Genomic DNA, 22,422 nt, shown 5'->3' with positions numbered 1-22,422 from the left:
TTTGCCCAACATAATAATCCTGATAATTAATTAATTGGCATAGGGGGTCGCGTCCTCGAGGATTCTTTTAACATAATACAGGGGGCCATTGCGGATGGTGTTGGTCCCAAACGGGTACACTGCGGGGCCACCACAGGGCAACACGAGGATCTGGTTTTACTCATAGGATGTCCCATCTGGTCGTGGCTTGAGACAAGATACGCACGGCTACTATCAGGGTTTCGGCACGCCGAGAGGTCTTGCTGGACTTGTTTTACCATTGTCGAAATGTCTTGTGAACTAGGATTCCGAGTTTGATCGGGTTGTTCTGGGAGGAGGATTTTCCTCCGTTAATCGTGATAGCTTGTCATGGGCTAAGTTGGAACACCCCTGCAGGGTTTAAACTTTCAAGAGCCGTTCCCATGGTTATGTGGCAGATGGGAATTTTTAATATCCGGTTGTAGAGAACTTGACACGAGACTATGTGATAGCATGGCTTAATAGGGATGATCGACTACTCATATCAATAAGGAATTCCTTCTTTTCCGGAAGCCATTCGGATAGAACTCCAAAATTAAGCGTGCTCAGCTTGGAGTAGTTTTAGGATGGGTGACCAACCAGGAAATTGCTCCTGGGTGCGCACGAGTGAGGACAAAGTGTGCAGAAAAGACTAGTATTGATCCATGGGGCCAGTCTAGATCCCGCCAGGAGTAACGACCACCGGCGGGTGTATCCAGGGCGCTACAAGTTGGTATCAGAGCCGACCCTCGCGGTTACACGGATGTTTGCGGATAGGTGTGCGTTCATGTTACTCATGACATTTGTGACCCGTCGTGGCACACGGCATGGGACATGTACCGGACTGGATGCACAGACGTTTGTGCCAAGAGGGAACGTCCCTATGGCTCGATGAGGACGTCGGTTCCTCTTAGTGGGGGTGTATGTGATAGCCTGGCTTAATAGGGATGATAGACTACTCATACCAATAAGGAATTCCTTATTTTCCGGAATCCATTCTTACATAACTCCAAAGTTAAGTGTGCTCGGCTGAGTAGTTTCAGGATGGGTGACCGACCAGGAAGTTTCTCTTGGGTGCGCACGGGTGAGGACAAAGTGTGCAGAAAGTACTAGTACTGATCTATGGGGCCAGTCTAGATCCCGCCAGGAGTAACGACCACCGGAGGGTGTGTCCGGGGCATTACATTCCAGTGCTATATATTCTCAAATACCCCCCCCCCAACATCAAAAGCATCCACAAAAATAGTTTTCTGCTACCGCAAGCCTCTATTCCCATGAGGTCCCATCTTGGGGCCGTTTCTGGCACCCTGCCTGAGGGGGATTCGATCACGGAGGGCCTCTACATCAACCTTGCTACCCTTTGGATGAAGCATGAGTAGTTTACCATAGACCTAAGGGTCCATAGCTAGTAGCTATATGGCTTCTTCTCTCTCTTTGATCTTCAATACAATGTTCTCCTCGATGTCCTTGGAGTTCTAGTCGATGTAATATTCTTTTGCGGTGTGTTTGTTGAGATCCAATGAACTTTGGATTTATGATCAGATTATCAATGAATATTATTTGAGTCTTCTTTGAACGCTTTTATGCATGATTAAGGTATCTCTGTATTTCTCTTCGAACTATCGGTTTGTTTGGCCAACTAGGTTGTTTTTTCTTGCAATGGGAGAGGTGCTTAGTTTTGGGTTCAATCTTGTGGCGTCCTCACCGAGTGATAGAAGGGTAGCGAGGCACATATTGCATTGTTGCCATCGAGGATAAAAAGATGGGGTTTATATCATATTTCTTGAGTTTATCCCTCTACATCATCTCATCTTACTTAAAGCGTTGCTCCGTTCTTATGAACTTAATTCTCTAGATGCAGGGAAGAGTCGGTCAATGTGTGGAGTAATAGTAGTAGATGCATGATCATTTTAGTCTACTTGTCACGGACATGATGCTTATATTCATGATCATTGCCTTAGATATCATCATAACTATGTGCTTTTCTACCAATTGCTCAACAGTAATTTGTTTACCCACCGTATGTTTCTTTCAAGAGAGAAGCCAATAGTGAAACCTATGGCCCCCGGGTCTATTTTCCATCATATATTTTCAGCTCTATAAACCAAAAAACCCAAAAATACCTTGCTGCAATTTATTTATATTTATTTTAGTTTGCCCTTTTATTTATCTTTTATACCCATCTCTATTAGATTTCACTCTTGTTCATGACTGTGAAATGATTGACAACCCCTTTTTGCGTTGTGTGCAAGTGTTCGTTAGTTTGTGTAGGTGCATATATTGGGGAGTTGCTTGTGCCTCCTACTGGATTGTTACCTTGGTTCTTAACTGTGGCAAATACTTATCTCTACTTTGCTGCATCACCCTTTCCTCTTCAAGCGAAATCAACGCAAGCTCAAGAAGTAGCGTGAAGAATTTCTGGCGCCGTTGCTGGGGAGGTTCTACACCAAGACTACAAGGTACCCATCATAATCTCTCGTCTCTTGCACTTACATTATTTTCCATTTTCCTCTCGTTTTCCTCTCCCCCACTTCTAAAACATTTTTAGAAAATCACAAAAATGTTTGCCTTTTTATTCGCCCTTCTTTCGTTCATCTTTTTTGTTTGCTTTCCGTTTGCTTGTGTGCTAGATCAGTTGTTTTGATATCATTGCTAGTCCTCCTACCATTCTTAGTACCCCTGAAAGTGAGGTTTTCAATTTTAAACAAAGGGAGGGAGAATTTTTAAAAGATGCTTCGTATAGAATTTGCCATTCTCAAAATAGATCTACTCGTAAGCAATCTACTACCGTTCTCCTTCGCAGTTTTCATGTGGGTGTTACTACTTGGTATAGATATGTGCTAGATACCATTACTTGGGGTAATTTCTTGGGCAGCCATACTTTGGATGCTTATAATGCTATGATAGATTTGGTTGGCTCACTACCACTCATGGTTAATGAAACAGTTTTAACTTTGGAACATGTGATGCAAAGGCTTGATATTATTGAGAATAAAATTTCTACCGTAGAACTTTTTGAAAATCTGGATAAGAAGATCCATAATCACATTAATCAAATTGGATTGAAGGTAGGAATCACTTTAAAGAATCTAAAGGAAAAGGAACCTATAGTTAATGATAAAATAGATCAAGGTTCTACTCAAATTAATAAGTTAGAAGATATTATTACCAACTTGGTTCCGCTTTCGCCTCTGTAAAAACTACTCCAAATTTTCCTCTTACTAAATCTACTAAGTTTATTTATGTTCCTAAAAATAAGGTTGAATCATCTAGTAAAGGGAACGAAGATCTTAAGACGATAACTGTTCACCCTAGCTTTATCAATATCATTAAAGAACCAATTGTTACAAGTGAATTTCTTGATTTCCTACCTATGTGTGTGATTATCAGCAAACCCAAAGAATCTCCTACGGGTCATAAATGTGCAATTGAAGAATTGCATAACAAAGATGACAATACCTAGATCTATGTTTTATGCCTAGCTAGGGGCATTAAACAATAGCGCTTGTTGGGAGGCAACCCAATTTTATTTTTGTGTTTTTTGTTTGTGCTACTATTTTCTAATAAATACACATTATTACTTCTGTAGTAATTGTGTTTTGGTGTTTTAATTAGTGTTTGAGCCAAGTAAGACCTTTGGGATGGTCTATGGTGATAGTTGATTTGATCTTGCTGAAAAACCAAAACTTTTGTGTCCAGTAGTAGAATTGTTTAAAATCACAGAAGCGTGATAAAATTCTATTTTTTTACACAAGATGGATATACAAATTACTACATTGTCCTAATTACACAAGATGGATACACAAGATGGATATACAAATTACTACATTGTCCTAATTACACAAGATGGCATCCCCTCTTTCGTCTTCAATCCTTCGGTAAATTTACTTGGGGCTATATTTTTATTCACCACATGATATGTGTTTCGCTCGGAGCGTTTATACGTCCATTTTGCATCATGTTTTCCTACTGATAGTTATATATATTTATGCATAATAATGCTTTATGGAGTAATTCTAATTCCTTTTCTCTCATAATATGCAAGGTTTACACAAAGAGGGAGAATGCCGGCAGCTGGAATTCTGGACCTGAAAAAGCTACGTCAGAGTTACCTATTCTGCAAATCTCCAAATGAGCTGAAAATTTACGGAGAATTGTTTTGGAATATATAGTAAATACTGGAGCAAATAACTTCCAGAGGGGCCCACCCTAGTGAGCACAAGACATCAGGGCGCGCCTGGGCCCCCAGGTGCGCCCTGGTGGGTTGTCCCCTCCTCGGCCCACCTCCGGTGCCCATATTCGGGTATATAGGTCATTTTTACCTAGAAAAAAATATGAAGGGGGCTTTCGGGATGGAGCGCCGTCGTCTCGAGGTGGAACTTGGACAGGAGCACTTTTTTCCTCCGGCGGAGTGATTCCGTCGAGGAAACTTCCCACCAACAACCCTTTCATCTTTGGGAGGCCAATCTTCATCAACATCTTCAACAACACCATATCCTCTAACACCCTAGTTCATCTCTTGTGTTCAATCTTTGTACCGAAACCTCAGATTGGTACATGTGGGTGGCTACTAGTGTTGATTACACCTTGTAGTTGATTACTATATGGTTTATTTGGTGGAAGATTATATGTTCAGATCCATTATGCTATTTAATACCCCTCTGATCTTGAGCATGATTATCATTTGTGAGTAGTTACTTTTGTTCTTGAGGTCACGGGAGAAGTCATATTGCAAGTAATCATGTGAACTTGATATGTCACTACTGCAGGATGCTGCTAATGCGACACTACGATCGGAGACCCTTCGAGAAACTATGTGTGATGCAATAATCGCAAACGGTGCTTATGAAAACTGTCAGAAATGATGCTAAATGTTTGCGATGAATGATACATCAAACACGGTTCAGATTATAGTTGCGTGTGCGATGAGGGGCATACGGTTGATCTATACGAACTGTTTGCGATGAGATAGAACAATAGAAACAGGCAGCCAGATCAAGGTGTGTGCGATATACGACATACAATTCACTCCGATGAACCGTTTGCGGTGAGTGAGGTGCACACAAATGATTCGACGTAATAAGATGTGTGTGATACCCGGTAAACAGGTCGGTAAAAAGAATTGTGTGCGATCATTATAGACAGCCCATACGGTCTTTTTTTGTGAATTGTGTGCTTGTCAGGGCACACAGTTCAACAAACCAACCTGTTGGCGATAATGTAAAAGATCTCTATTGAATACATATTACTAACCGTCTACGATGAGATTGACAGGATAAACAGAGATATATACAGTCTGCTTAATTTAGTCCTTCTTCTTCTTGTTGTTCTTCTTGGATGGCCCCGCGACATCGTCTTGGCGAGGACGCTTCTTAGCGCTGACCGTTGGCTTTTCATCGCCGCCGCCATCGTCATCGTCGTTTCTGTCGTCGTACTCCTCCTCCTTGTTCGACCATTCCTCCTCATCATCATCATCATCCTCTTCTTCATCCTCCGATGGCTCCTCGTTCGTCTGGTTGTTGTTTGACGAGTCCGGAGGCGGCGTCCCTTCCATGAACCGGATATAATCGAGGTCTGGCTCGACACCGGACTCATGGAAGACGAGCGGGGTGATTTTGATGTTACCCTATCATTGGGCGCCAGACTGCTGGCCGAACTTCGTCCTCGCTATCGCTCGACATGGCATAATAGTGTGTGCCAGTGTGTAGCGTGGCCTGCCGAGGACGATGAAGATTGTGGACACTTAAGCGGGTTATGCAGAGAAGAGGAACTGCTAATTGAAGCGGGGATTGAAGCGGGGGTTGACGTATTATCTAACCGCTGATATATAATCAACCGCAATTATTTGCACCCAATCGCTCCAAATTCCCGGGGTTGCGCATGACTCCTATTGGCTATTTGGCTGGTTTCCTTTTTCAGAACAAATACATGGAACGAGTTTTGGGATTATGCACTGATACCGGTACAAACAGAGTAGGACAGTTGGCAAGCAATACATTGAGCTCTTCTTGTTGATAAAGCCAGTAATAATCAAACTAGAAAGGATAAGAAAAAAGACAAAGAAAAATATCTGCAGGAATCTTCGCATAACATCAATGGCATAGGACCTAGATGTGCATTACTTAGAGCACATCTAGATGTGCTTTAGCAATACTGTCAAACAAAACCCCTAATCATCATTGCAAACATTTCATAGAACATGGCTAATGCGACAACCACAACTACACATGCTAGTTCCTTCTTGTCTCTTGCTTTCATTTGTTGTCTGTGATTGATTCTTTCTTGCTTCATCGTACTGATTGTACATTCCAGATCAACAAGTTTCTTCTTCAGCTTTATGTTATCTTCTGCGAGCTTGGTGATAACACTCCGAGCCCTGCCATGCCATTCTTTTTCTAGCCAGTTAACAAAGGCACAATCCTCATATCCCTACCAATGTTAAATAGTATTCTGGATGAGCGGTGGCATTAACTGAAGTAAAATGATGAACTTAATTAGCACTAACCTCTAAGGGGCAACTGAGAAACCTCCTGCCAATGTCGAATACCTCCATGCATACACGTCGAGCGGGAGTGTGCCCGTGCACACAACCCAGCTTTTGGTACTTCTCGGTGGCGCAAAACTCGGAGTCGAAGTCATGTTGCGGGAGTCTAGAGTCATGCTCTGGATCTGGCGGCAGATCGCTTTCCTGGGGTGGGGGGGTCATTCAGGACGGATTCAACAAGGATCTATACTTTGGACATGCTAAAAAAGATTGGGATAGATTCGAACCTGACAGGATGATTCGGATCCGTAGTACACTTGCCTTCTGATGAGCTTAGGCAAGTGCTCGGCAGCGATACGAGCAGGAGTAGCCGCACCGGAACCATTAGCACCACTCGTCTGCATTCCCCCAATGTCAGCGCCACCCGAGGGAATTTGGAGGCTATGTAGGGATTTGGGTCAAATGGGGAAACTGTGGAGATAATCTAACGGTCGGGAACTACTAATGGCACTATATATATGTTCTATATGGCACACTGTTTGTACATGTCATTTGTGTTGGGTATTACAATGTCACACATGATTTCTGCACCAAACCATGTGAGAAGACAACATAGGTTAGACACGATCGTTGTTACATAACCGTATGTGATGTACTACCCTTTCTGAGTTACTACAGTATGTGTGAACAAAAATATGCAATCTGGATTGCGAATAGCACACGGTTCGTTGATGAAAGCCGTGTGCAGACCAAACCCCGCCACCCCGCCCATGATCTGATTCGTGCTTTCTGATTGGCCAGAACCCAAACCCCACGGATCGTACGTCTGCACCGTTGGATGCTCCCAGATCAAACGACAATCCTCATCCCTTTCAACATCACATGCTGTTCCGGTTGTAATTTTATTTTTATGCACAAAATGCACGTTAATCTCAAAAAATGTCTTAAATATAGCTAACGATACCTGAAATACGCCAGAAAATCAAACATGTGGTATAATGGTGATTGCGTACCGTGGAAATTTTTATGAGGCCAAATGATGAAGTCACCGACCAAAGGAGTTTGAATTGATACCTCTCCTTTTGGAAAACCATGATCCTTCATGTGAGATGCTTCGGTTAGGAAGGAGCGGTCATCAAAACTTGTGCCAAACTTTACCAATTTTTTTCCACGGGGTCGTGGGAGCACGCCATAGGCACACATCGATTTTGATGATGTCCGAACTCCATTTGAATTTTTTGTAATTAAAATACCAACTAGGCCTATGCCAGTGGCCGGACCTTGCGACCTAAATGTTTGAAACTTCGCCCTGCTTCTCGAACAAAAGGATGAAAACTCACAAAGCGACGCACAGATGATCTATACACCTTTGCTAGGCTGATAGTAAGGGGGTATCATAGCTAGTATCATGCATGCCAACTATGCAATTTTGATGAGTTTTCATAGAATTAATTAAATGAAGAAAGAGAGGGTTAAGTATCATATCATGAAACCGTATCATAATAAATGTTATGCTACTATGTGTCATGCATGACAATATAAATAAAGTACTACATATGATACTGGCAACTCTATGATACTATGCATTAGAGCAAGTAAGTACACAATAGAGTGACATAAGACTAGAGACAATGGGTAGTAACATAGAATGTTACTTGTCTATGTTACTACATCTATAGTGGGGAGTAACATATGTGTAGTAACATGCAACACTTCATTTATTAGGCTATAGACTCATCTTGCCTTGAGATGTGTGATGTTACTCAGACTAGCCACAATTGGTAGTAACATAGACTAGTAACATGCCCATGTGTTACTAGTCTATGTTACTACCTCTATAGTGGGGAGTAACATATATGTGTGGTAACATGCAACACTTCATTTATTAGGCTATAGACACATCTTGCCTCGATATGTACATGTGACGTTACTCATACTACTAGTAACTAGCTATGTTACTACTTTCCTCTCTTTCTTCATTTATTGCTTGCCACATCATCTACTTAATTTATCTAGATATGTGTGACGTTACTACCTATGTTACTCCCATTGTGGGTAGTCTCATAATATAGTAAGACTATACCCACAGTGGGAGTAACATAGGTAGTAACATCACACATATCCACTTTCCTCCATTTCTTCATTTATTGCTTGCCACATCATCTATTTTATCTAGATATGTGTGATGTTACTACCTATGTTACTCCCACTGTGGGTAGTCTGGCTATATGGAATAGAATAATATATATATGTGCTTATTAGTTGGAGGAAAGAGAAGAGAAGCGGGCTCTTGGTTAGTAGAGCCAGCTACAACATGAGACCTTAGACACTTTGTGAGGATGTAAGGTGGGCCAACTATTGATAAACTAGTACGTATATAAAACATATTATTGTACATGCCCGCTAAGAGGTTGGCTGTATATGACATGGCAACTTCTTATAGCCGACCCTTGGCTATACTATTAACCACGCATGCTCTTAGTGAGGTAGCTAGTATATCATAGACGAATAGGTAGTATCAGACTAGCCACAGTGGGAGTAACTTCAGTAGTAACACCGATTCCAACTCAGCAAACTTGCTTATGTGGCAATAAGTTAATCAGGAGAGAGATAGTTTCGGTAACTTAGCTAGTTACTGTAGCATTACATGCCCGAATGCAATATGAGTATGTAACCTAAGAAATGAAGCATTGCATGACACTACAACATATGTTACTACCCACTATGAAGGTAGTAACATATATAGTCTAGGGATATGTGTATGTTACTAGTGTACTACTCTCCATTCTGGCTAGTCTCATACTCCCTCGTTTCCAGTTTAGGCTCGTTGTAATGGTATTATCATAAGCGGTATCATGCATGCCAAGTAGACTTTTTGGATGATGTGGCACACAAGAGAGGATGTGGTATCATATCATGATACCGTGTCATATTAAATGTTGTACTACTACTTTGTGTGATGCATGATAGTTAGTAAGGCAACCTAAGATGTTAACTAATGATACTATGCATTACGGAAATAGTATCCTAGCTACACTATCATATATATGCATGCATGATACTACTAGTATATATATAATACTCCCCATTACAACCAGCCTTATAGGGCTCAATTCATAAATATGGTCATCTATGATATATACTCCCTCCGTAAACTAATATAAGAGCGTTTAGGTAACTATTTAGTTATATAAACGCTCTTATAATAGTTTATAGAGGGAGCTAGTACTACTCTATGATACTATATATGCACTATGAAGGTACGTACTTAGTGTCATACACTAGTATCATATGCATGATACTATATATATAGTATATGATACTCCCCACAATATAAGGCTGGCCATAGTGGCCGGCGATGTCATGCACTCGGAAATAGCAAGTATGCTGGTGTGGCAAAGAATTAAATATATATAAAGAGGTTTAGAGTTACATATAGTAGGTAGATACCGTATCATGTTAAATGCGATGCTAATTTGTGTCATGCATGGCAATAATATGATCTATATATGATACTATACTCTATGTATTATACTATGCGCTATAATTAATTAAAGGTAGAATGATACACTAGTATCATATGTACTGTATATTCATGATACTAGTATATGACACTCTCCACTATACTCATGATTTCATATCGTGGAAAAAAATGGAGGCGAAACGAGGAACTCATGTTTCCATTCGAACAAAAATATGATGTTAGGTAATGTAAATGTTTTCAAAGAGCACACGGTTCACTCACGAAAGCCGTGTGTCCACTAAATCATGGCCGATGCACCCCCCACCCCTTTGCCACACACGCGATCTGAGTCGTGCGTTCTGATTGGCCAGAACCAAAACCCCACGGATCGTACGTCTGCACCATTGGATTCTCCTTGATCGAACCAAGATCCTCATCCCTTTCGAAAACACTGGTACATGTTTTCAAATAGCCCCTCCCCAAAAATTGTTGTCAAATATCACACGGTTCACACACGAAAGCCGTGTGCCTACCAAACCGTGGTCGATGCCCCCCTCGCTGTGCACTCGATCTGAGTCGTGCGTTCTGATTGGCCAGAACCCAAACCCCACGGATCGTACGTCTGCACCGTTGGATGCTCCCAAATCGAACGGCAATCCTCATCCCTTTCGACAAGAAATGCAGTCCGGCTAGGAATTGATTTATATGCCAACATGCACGGTAAATGCCAAAAAATGTCTTACATATAGCACACGAGACCTGAAATGCGCCAGCAAATCAAACCCGTGGTAAAATTGTGATTGGTTTACGTGCGAAAAATTAGTACGTCTTCATTTCAAACGAAATTATTCTGTTTGTGCACACGAGCGCTTAGAGGCAACCGTTTGCATCGGCCTTTCCATGCGCCCGACGATCGTGGATATTTTCACCCTTTTCACCTAGGCTGCCAACCCCCCCCCCCCACACACACACACACACACCGTCCGCCCACATTTCACTCAACTAGTCAACCCAATCTCCCTCGCCAGCTCCCCCCTCCCTAGATCCACAGCAGAACCCTCTCCGGCGCTGCCGTGCTCAACCCGGCCATGTGCCCGCTCTTCAGCGTCAAGCATACCTCCTCTCCCGTTCCCAACAGACGATGGCCCATGCCTCGCCATCTTCGTTTGCTCGCCAGCCACCCTTGAGCATATCGATGTAGTAACCCTCGCCTCTCCTGTGGTCTGGCCGGGTTGGAATTAAGAAGCATGTTAGTTACTGCTCTCCATCGCGGTGAGGCATATTTCCTCGCAATCTCTCTTCCAATTTCGTTCCGTATGTTCCCAAATTGGCTATAAATAATGGAGAGTGTATATATGTTTATTATCTACCTTCCTTACTACATATAAGCTATATTTGTTCCAATAAGTTACTGCCTATTTACAGACAAACTTAACAAATTACCCGTAAATTTTCTAAATTATTGCATGGCATGTTTAGAAAGCTTGATACCGAGTTGTTAGTTTTATGCTTATCCTCCTTTCCTGAGTTTCGCATGTGTTCTCTGTAGATGCCGAGTAGCAGCAAGAGTACTCATTCTGGCCATGTATCTTCCTGATTCGGACAACCCTAGGTATTCAGCAAATTGTGAGGGATCAAGTAGTATTGAACGGGATAGAACTACAACAATTACCCTTCTGGTCAGGACATGGAGGAACGCTCCAAGGAAGCCCACACACCAGCCTAAAGGTGCATATGAAGTAACCGAGTTCGATTTAAAGTCCCGGGCTCCAACTAAACCAAAGAAAGCATGCATGAGGTTTAGGAGTGTGTGTGTGTGTATTTGTTGGTAGGGCAAGACTCAACATTAATCTGCCGGGGTTTCGGAGGGCTGACACAGAAACACGGTGAAGGATAGTCCGGGAGCTGATGGATCACTTCAACGTTCTAGAGCAGTGGAGAATGCAGGTGGAACATGCTGCACTAAAGAAGGCTAGGGATGCTTGGAGAAACTGGAAGCACGTGTTGTACAAGAAGTACTTGAGTGAAGGCAAGGACCCAATCCCCGCATACCCCCAAATTACAGAGGCAGACTCGGCAGAATTCAAAAGGGTCAGGGCAACTCCAGAGTTTGCTGCGAAGAGTTTCAAGCAATCGGAACTTCAGAAGTAGGCCATACACCCCCACCATACGGGTGTGGCAGGATACTACGGCATGAAACTGATATGGGAACAGGAGAACAAAGAAGCAATAGCGGTGGGTGGGACTCCGGCCTTTAGTGAAATCAAGGGCGAATGCGCCAGAGACTACTTGAGGGCACGTGCAAAGAGGCGTGATGACGGAACTTATTACTTTGAAAACGCACATGACGCCAAACTGTATGAAGTGATGGTAGAGGCTTCCAAGATCCCTGAAAGGTTCTACAGGAACTCAGGGCCATGTGACATTCTGTCCATTGCTCTGGACACAAAAGAGCCCCCTGGCCGTGCAAGAGGTATAGGTGTTAATGTCCCACACAAGAGGGCTTTCACACTCAGCAAAGAAGAGAGGCTCATCATGAAAAAAGCAAGGAGTGAAATGAAGCAGAATGGATTGTTTGAAAAGATGAAGAAGGAGATTTATCCAGCTGTTCGAAAGGATGTTGAGGAGTCAGTGATGATGCAGAAGACTCTAACACTGACAGATAGCCAATAGATGGGAGGGAGGCGGGCATGTATGCTACTGCTTATTGCGCGGCAACACTGCACAAGAGTAGGTGTGCATCAGCTGACCCCGGCGACACTGAGACTACAGCTGCTCGTGATGACGCTATATCTGATCTATCTGGAATGAAAGATAGACTGAAGGGCGTACTTACACATTATGAAGGTACATTAAAATGTGCAACAACTTGGGTTTGCCCACCCTTCTTGGAAGATGGCCTCTTCTTGGACAATGTGCCATTGAAGCCGGGCTGTGTGAAGTGCTACGTGACTGAAGTAAAGCCTGGATTCAATGAATTTTCCCTGAAGAATGTCCTAGGAGACTTCAATGAGAAAAGGACCTTGGGAGAAACACTATTACATCACATCCAGTGGCCACGAAAGGAAATAGAGTTCATCGATGAGATTCCTGAAGCCCCGCCAAAAGCAACCACCGTCGCCCCAAAACCGAGGACGCTCTCCTTGACACAATAGCTCTCGCAGGCTGATGCATCAACCTATGATCTGTCGGCCCGACTTTGTGGCATACATGCCATGTCATCCTCCGCCCCGAAGCAGCCAGTGGCAAGGCCTACAACTTCTGATGATGCACCACCGATTCAGATGCTGGCCGCTGAAGCAGCGGAGGGAGACCCAGCTGGAGCACATGCTCAGTAGAACAACCTGGTGGAACAGACTGCTAAGCAGTCTGATGCTTCGAAACCGCCTGCTAAGAAGTTTGTAGGTCCAGAACCGACTGCTCATCAGTCTGTCGGTCTACAGGCGCGTGATCAGCATACCAATGCGTCAGTTATTCCTACTCAGCAAACCAACGCTTTGGCACGGCCTCCTTAGCACACCAACAAGTTGGCACCACCTGCGGAGAAACCCGACATAGCTTCAACGCATGGTTAGCAGTCTGATGCCTCTGCTCCTATAGCCCAGCAATCCGTCACAGTAGCACTGCTAGCTCAGCGGTCTGGCATAGATAAACCGTCTGCTAAGAAGTCCGTCCAAGCTTCACCGTCTGCTCAGCAGTGTACCTTGCAGGCAACCAGACGTTCTGCCAGAAATGCTTCCAGTAGCAAGAAGGAAGTGGCCAAAAAGGCTACAACCATGACCATGAGGAAGTGTAGTGGGAGAGTGACGAGGAAAGAGAACGATGGCCTCTTACTGAAAGCACTCATCGCACAGAACCAAATTAACAGCAGCTTGTTCGGATCGGGGAGTAATATTATTTCTGACGCCATGGATGACGAAGAAGTAGAATTGTTGCTTGCTAAAAGGAAAGCAAACGTACTTGAAGCACGCAATTACATCCATGGTCAACCATTTCTTGTTGGCGAATACTTTGATGAGTGCAGCTCCAGTTGCCGCAAGTTACATGAATATTGCATGGATCAAATGTCAGCAGGTTATCATGCTTTGCTAGTCCACTACAATAGAGATCATTTCTGACACGATGTTGGTTCCATAAATGTGAGTTTCGAGGACTTACATCTCTTCTTCAACTTCAACGTGCTCGATGCCACTCTTGTTAGATGCCTGATTTTGTAAGTACTTAACAAACTCTGATCAACTTCTCCGTACAATGTTGTAAATGATAAACAACTAACTGCATTTTATTCCTCTCATGGGATTAAACGCGTGGAGAAGAATAAGGGAGAGTGTGTATTTCATAGAACCTGCATTAGCAAATGGCACAACATTAGATGGTAAGGACCGACGGGACTGGGCCGTTAACACGGTCCTCCGTATCTTTGAAAACACGTCCCATCCACAATCATTTCTCTGGCCATATCATGAGCGATAAGTCAAGTAAACAACCACGCATACACTGATTGTCTTTCAGATTTCAGCATCATTCGTAAGTTCATGTCTTTCTTAATATGTAGCAATCACTGGATATTGGTATTCATTGTTCCAAACAAGAATACAGTTTACTACATCGATTCTCTCAGAGAGTCAACAAATGCTCAGGATCTGACGCATGTTCAGCAATTGGATCGGTATTGAATTCCATGATGTTAAAATTAATTTGCATTCATATATGGTTCAACAATTGATGTTGTCAAAATTCATCATCATTTTGCAGTGTGCTCTCATTGTGGAAAACTAAACCAGGGAACCAGTTTAAGACGGAACAACCCGTGCAACATGAGATCATTTCTCCGGTAACACACCGAAATCCGTTATTTTCGGAAAATTTATCCAACAGTGTGCAAATACCTTTCCTTACGCTAGTCAAATGTTCAAGCTTCCAAATAATCCTCTTTCTATTTTGTCCAAAGAAAAAATAATACAACTAACACTGGTTAGGTTGTTCCTAACAGGACAAATACATGACTAATTTTGTACAAAAAAATTCAGTGTCCTCAGCAAGAAGCAGGGACCAACCTTTGTGGATACTATGTTACAGATACATGATCTCCATCTACAAATCTGCTAATAGTTGTGACGATCCTCGCGAATTAGTACCAGTAAGTCTATCTTAATTAATATCTACTAATCCACTCATATGGAACATTCTGATCTTAAAATACTGCAGCTCATCTTAGAACCGAGGACCCCTGAACCACTCCTGGCTGGTGAATTGCTGATGGTTCGGAGATTTATCAGCGACTTCTTCCTGGATCACTACATCAATCCCACTGGTGATAATAAAGATTTCAGCATGCCTTCTCCTAAAACATTGAGTAAGAGTTAGCCGCTAAACATATAACTCATGGATCCATTGTTTTCCATCTGATGGGGTCTTCATATTTCGTACACTATGATTAATTATGTAATGCATATATGTGTGGACAAATCATTGGAATTTAGCTACCATATATTCAATTGCAATTGTTGTGAAATCTGATGAATGTTCTTCCTCTGGACACTATTTGTTCAATTGAATACTGTGGTGAATTTGGTTTTTGCATGCTAATTCAAAATGGGATATTTTTGTTTATTTGTTCAATTGAATATTATGGCAAATTTGATTTTTGCGTGCCGATTCAAAATGGGATATTTTTGTTTTAACCTGGCAATTGCTCCGCACACGGTTCAACTAAATGAGTGTGTGCGATCCACATCGGATAGCATATGTCAATCGTAGCGGAACCGTCGGTGATACATAGCAGATTGCAAACGATTCGCAACGCTACTACGTGTGCATAGGTTCTCTGGAACCGTTTGTCATATCGCGTTATCGCACACGAGAACTGGGAGAAAACCATGCCCAATGCAAAATACAATCCTAGTTGTATTTTTTTCATGAAACGTGTGGGATCCCACACGAAAAGCACATGTCACTCTTGCAGCAACCGTCGGTGATACCTAACAAATCACAAATGGTCTGCAACACTTGTATGTGTGCGAAGGGGCTTCTGAACCATTTGTGATAGAACATTATCGCAGACGGTAATTGTTGGAAAACATGTGCGACAGAGTCTAGCATGGCAGACAGGTTACGCAGAAAACTCGTGTGCGATAGGGCACAAATCGCACACAGTTCATATGTTGGCCTGTGTGCCTTACATACTGTTTCTCAAACGGTTTGTTACGACAGACCGTATGGTTTCACTGCATCATTAGAAATGCTTAATCACCGATACCACATGTGCGAAAGAATTTAGTGTGTGCTGCATCGCACACGATTACATTTTGGAAGGCCTCTGGATCACTGTTCCATATCCCCGACGGTTTCTGGGTCGTGTGGGAAGGACCCCCTATCGCACACACTCACTTGGCGACTGTTCCAAAGGCCGTTGCAGAAAGGGGTTAAAAACTGTTTGTTTAGGACCGACACGCACCAGTGTGTGTTTGATATTTTGATGATATGTATGTTGTGATTCCCTTAGTGGTGTCATGTGAACGTCGACTACATGGCTCTTCACCATACTTGGGCTGAAGGGAATGCATTGTGGAGTAGTTATTAGATGATGGGTTGGTAGAGTGATAGAAGCTTAAACCCTAGTTTATGCGCTACTTCATAAGGGACTGATTTGGATCCAAAAGTTTAATGCTATGGTTACATTTTGTCCTAATACTTTTCCCGTAGTTTGTAACATCCCAATTTTCAATTTGCATTTTAATCACTAAGTCATCAAATGCATCCTGATTTGTGCATTTTGAATTTGGTTTATTTCGAAATTTTGATCCTAGAGACCTTAAGCAACTCAAGGACCATTTGAGAGAGAGTTGGAGGTTTTCACAAAAATCCATTTTTCAATTTTTCAAAATTGGAAAATTGGATCAAAGTGATTTTTATTTGAAATTATTTTTCCAATTATTTCAAAATAAATAAATAATGAGAGAAGATAATATGACTTACTAAAAAACAACTAAGAAATAATGGAAATTTAATTTTGAATAAAATATATTATATTCAAATTTTATTTGGAATTTTATTCGGTTAAATTAGGGGAAAATGTGCATTTTCAAAAATTGCATTTAGCTAGAAAAATGTTTACTTTGTCCTAAATATTAGGAGAGGACGGTGGAAATTATTTCTGGAATTTTAGAATTTTTTTGTTATTTTATTTGCATTTTTTTTCTTTCCTCGCGGTGAAAGTATTAAAAAAATCTTCTGGACCGAACTAGGCCAAAGGGCCAGCCGGCCCAGCGCCTCGCCCGTGACCGACTCCGGCTGGGAGTCCGGCCGCCGCACGCCCCTCCGCCGCGGAGTCCGGCTCGGACCTGCTCCGCCGCCGCCTGGCGCCCTGCCCAAGCCACCGCCCGACCCCGCCTTTAAAAGGCAAGACCCCGCCCCCTCCTCCTCACGCCACGAGCGCCTGCCGCATCGCCACCGCCTGCCGCAAGCCGCCTCGCCTGCTAGTCGCCGCCGAGCCTGCCTCGCCGGGCTGTTGCCTAGCCACCCCGCCCCGCAGCCGCCGTCGCTCACGCTTCCTCGTGCCGGAGCCGAGCCGCCGCCGGAGCCCGATCCTCCGCCGCCGGTTTCTCTCACCGAACCGGTATGACCGCTGAATAAACTCGCCCCGGTTTTTATAGTTTCAGTTTTTCTTTTTAGAGCGGTTTATTCTATTAGAGTAGTCTAATCAGCGAACATTTGTTCTTTTAGATCTGTTAGTGAACATTTTCGTTCATTAGTTTCTGTTAGCGAATGTTTGTTTGTGAGATTTTTCTTTTTAGTTTTATTTTCAGCCAGGGACCTATCCGTGATTAGTTTTCTTACAGATTAGTCCCTGAAATTTAAACCCTCACAACTTTTTGCTCATTTATCCAAATCCAACGAAACCAACGCCAAATTCTTCATTATGTTCCCCTCTGTTCATATAACCAACTTAAACATGCTTTTGAAAAATTAAAATTTGGTTTCAAGCATATTTGATTTTGAACTTCTTTTGATCGTAGTTTGAGTTTTGTAGCTCCAATTCGACTGATCTTTTTGCAAATCGAAGCTTTTGACTTGAACTTTCTGTTTAGATTTTTTTTTCTCTGGTTTTACCCTTGCATATTATGCTTGAGTTCTTATGTATTCTATTGTTTGTTTACGACAGAGTTCCTGCAGTGCGAAGCTTGCTACTTTGAATCTCTAGGGTTTTCCGATCGTCAGCAAGACATGTAATACTTTGATCATATCCCTTTATTACCCAGTTTTTATGCATTAGTCTCAACCCTCAAACATTGCATGAGTAGGATTGGTAACATTTGGGTGTGGTTAAGTAGTTGATGAGGTAGGAGCCTATTGTCTTTTATCAACCCTGGGTATTATACGTTATGCTCATATTGCTATGCTCGTAGACGTGGTTTGGGTATGTGAGATTCATGAAAGCTGGGAGAGTAATATTATCTAAGGGAAACTTAAGGTGGCTACTTTAATACACATCTAGGTGGTATGGTTGTGGGAACCTCGGGAATCCAATGTTGTCCTAGGAGATCCCAGGGTACCCGTGTGATCATCCTATGGAATGCCACCTAGGCTCAAAGGGATCATAAGATTGTTCATGCTAGAAACTTCCGTGTGTAGCCACATGCCATTATGGGCTTTGGCATTATTGAGTAAGTTGTGGGAATCCTTTCCATGATGGGCTAGCAGATGTAGGGGAATTGTAGGTGTACCGGCCTATCTATCGGTTAAGGGGACCTCCTCGGAAAGACTATGTCTCAATCATCCGTTTCTCAAACATCATGTAGTGCAAGAAATCCAACCGAGGAGATCGAGTCTTGTGGGGAAAAGTGCGCAAACCTCTGCAGAGTGTACAAACTAATCATGATTAGCAATGTCCCCGGTTATGGACATCTTGAGTATCTGGTACTTGAATTATTGATTTGATCTCACCACTTACTTAATGAATTTGTTGGGTTAATAATATTCTTTTGGGATTGAGTTGGGGTACCTTCTCATTAATGACATAAACTTGGTAGATATAAAATATATTCCTTTTGTTGTAGGGAAAAATTGGCTTTATGCAAAGTCTTAAACCTAGAGCCTCCACCAGCCATATATGCATGTAGTGATAGCTGTTATTTGTTCTTTGCTCTATAGTGTTGTCTTGCTAGCTAATAAGACTCCAACGTATCTATAATTTTTGATTGTTCCATGCTGTTTTATTATCAATCTAGGATGTTTTATAATCATTTTATAGTAATTTTATATCATTTTTGGTACTAACCTATTGACATACTGCCAAGTGCCAGTTGCTATTTTTTCCATGTTTTTTACATCGCAGAATATCAATATCAAAGAGAGTCCAAATGCCACGAAACTTTATGGAGATTTTTTATGGGCCAGAAGGAAGGCAATGGGCCCTGGTTGCACCTGGGGGTTCCCGAGGGGGCCACAACCGACCAGGGCGCGCCAGGAAGCCCTGGCGCGCCCTGGTGGGTTGTACCCACCTCGGGTACCCCCCGGACTGCCTCTTTGCTCTATAAATACCCCAAAAATACCAAAAAACCCTAGGGGAGTCAACAAAATATTCATCCAGCCGCCGCAGAGTCCAGAATCACCAGATCCAATCTAGACACCATCACGGAGGGGTTCACCACTTCCATTGATGCCTCTCCGATGATGCATGAGTAGTTCTTTGTAGACCTTCGGGTCCGTAGTTAGTAGCTAGATGGCTTCATCTCTCTCTCTTGATCCTCAATACAATGGTCTCTTGGATAGCCATATGATGTAACTCTTTTTGCAGTGTGTTTGTTGGGATCGATGAACTGAAAGTTTATGATCAGATATATGTTTTTATATCCATGAAAGTATTTGAGTTTCTTTGATATCTTTTATGCATGATCTCTTATAGCCTCATATTTCTTCTCTGATATTTGGGTTTTGTCTGGCCAACTTGATCTATTTATCTTGCAATGGGAAGAGGTGTCCAGTAGTGGGTTCGATCTTACGGTGCTTGATCCCAATGACAGAAAGGGCATTGACACGTATGTATCGTTCCTACTAAGGATAAAAAGACGAGATCTATATATACTGCCATATAGATAAACGAATCTTGTCTACATCATGTCATCATTCTTATTGCATTACTCCATTTTCCATGAACTTAATACACTAGATGCATGCTGGATAGCGGTCGATGTGTTGAGTAAGAATAGTAGATGCAGGCAGGAGTCGGTCTACTAATCTTGGATGTGATGCCTATGTAATGATCATTGCCTGGATATCGTCATAATTATTTGAAGTTCTATCAATTGCCCAACAGTTATTTGTTTACCCACCGTTTGCTATTTTTCTCGAGAGAAGCCACTAGTGAAACCTACGGCCCCCGGGTTTTCTTTCTCTTATATTTGCCTTGCGATCTACTTTTCCTTTGCATTTTTATTCAGATCTATTAAACCAAAAATCCAAAAATACCTTGCTACAATTTATTTTATTTGCTGTTCGATCTATCTATCTACCACAATTTACCTCACGTCCACTTGCCTATCTTGAGGCGCCGTACCCCGGAAGGGATTGACAACCCCTTTAACACATAGGGTTGTGAGGTGTTGTTATTTGTGTGGAGGTGCTGCTTACGTTGTGTTGCTTGGTTCTCCTACTGGTTTGATACCTTGGTTTCATAATTGAGGGAAATAACTACCATCATTGTGCTACATCATCCCTCTCTCTCTAGGGAAATACCTACGTAGTTCCAGCTACCATCTAGGAGAATTTCTAGCGCCGTTGTCGGGGAGGATCTTCAACATAACCAGGTTCCCAATCACAAATCTCATCTCCTTGCAATTTACATTATTTGCCATTTGCCACTCGTTTTCCTCCCCCCACTTCACAAAAATTTGCTGTTTTATTTGCCTTCTTTTCTGTTCGACTTTTTCTCGTCAGATCTTTTGTTTGCTTGTGTTGCCATGTGCCTTCTATATGCTTGCATCTTCGCTTGCTAAAAATATATTGATATGGATCACCATCCACTTTCTAATATCTTCAAAATATCCAATCATGTTGAACCAATTTCTAGTGAGTTGAGTGCACTAGATTATCTTTATGGAGTTCTGCTTGAGATTCGTGAATATGAAAATTGTGATGAACAACTTAATGAAGTGATTCATGATAACTCCTTGAATGAAAAGCATGATTGCAATGATTTTACTATAAATTATATTAATGTCAATTGTGCTAATAATATGCAAAACCCCAATCTTGGGGATGCTAATTTTGCTATGTCTACTACTTTTTGCAACGATCAAGATTGGGGTGATTCTTCTTATAATCTTGAAAATTTATTTAAGCCTCATGATGAATATGTTTGCTATAATATTGAAAATTGGTTTGGAAGAGTGTCAACATTAGATAAAAATAATCCCACATATTTGGAGAGTTTTGAATCTTATGAAATTTTTAATAAAAGTGGGCTTGGGGTGGTCATGACTTTAGTTCATGTTAATCCCACAATCATGGAAGATCATAAAACTTTTATGCATGTGGATCATGAAGAGAAAATTTTATATGATAGCTATATTTTTGAATTTGATTATGATCCTACATATAATTATTATGAGAGAGGAAAATATGGTTGTAGAAATTTTCATGTTACTAGATTGCCTCTCGTTATGATGAGATTGTCAATGTTTCATTTCTCTCCTATGCATATACTAGTTATTTCTTGTCTTGATAATTTTTTGACTATAAAATTCCTATGCATAGGAAGTATGTTAGACTTAAATGTGTTTGTCACATGTTTTATGATGCTCTCTTTGTGTTTCAATTATTATCTTTCATGTGAGCATCAATAAAATCTTATGCCTAGCTAAGGGGGTAAAACTATAGCGCTTGTTGGGAGGCAACCCAATGGATAAAATTTATTTTTGCTTTTTGCTTCCTGTTTTTGAGTGTTAAGCACAATTATGCTACTGTTATGATTGTGTTTTTTTGTGTTTTAATTAGTGTTTGTGCCAAGTAAAGCCTTTAGTATCTTCTTGGGCAATAGTTGTTTGATTTTGCTGAAAAAACAGAAAGTTTTACGCTCATGAAATTAATTTTCATTCTTTACTAGAGAGTGATAAGATACACATTCCACTTGCAGTAAATCAATATACAAATTTCTCAGGTCGTCCTAATTTTTCAAAGTTTTTTATATTACAGAAGTATTCGAAATAGTCAGATTGCTACATACTGTTCTGTTTTGACTGATTCTGTTTTCTTTGTGTTGTGTGCTTATTTTGATGGCTCTATGGTTTTATTTGATGAGTTTTTTCCATAGAAAAGTTGGAATACAGTAGATATAATACAAAAACAAAATATGAACTAGTTTTATACAGCATTTATAGTAGTGGTTTATTATTCTTATACTAACGGATCTCACGAAGGCTTTGTTGAGTTTTGTGTGATTGAAGTTTTCAAGTTTTTGGTTATCTTACAATGGATG

The 22,422-nt window shown here is 41.6% G+C and overlaps 1 long non-coding RNA gene across 1 annotated transcript; it reads left to right on the top strand.

Moving 5' to 3' along the window:
• Positions 1-2,259: 2,259 nt before the first annotated feature.
• LOC125551428 (uncharacterized) lies at positions 2,260-4,690 on the top strand. Its single transcript, XR_007302625.2, has 2 exons — positions 2,260-2,456; positions 4,043-4,690. It is a non-coding gene; the product is annotated as an uncharacterized LOC125551428 (long non-coding RNA).
• The last annotated feature ends 17,732 nt before the right edge of the window (positions 4,691-22,422 follow it).

The sequence above is a fragment of the Triticum urartu genome, chromosome 4A (assembly GCF_056163025.1).
Source record: "Triticum urartu cultivar PI428250 chromosome 4A, HENAU_Tu73, whole genome shotgun sequence".
Classification (NCBI taxonomy): Eukaryota; Viridiplantae; Streptophyta; class Magnoliopsida; order Poales; family Poaceae; genus Triticum; species Triticum urartu.
This window is presented reverse-complemented; position numbering and strand designations above follow the sequence as displayed.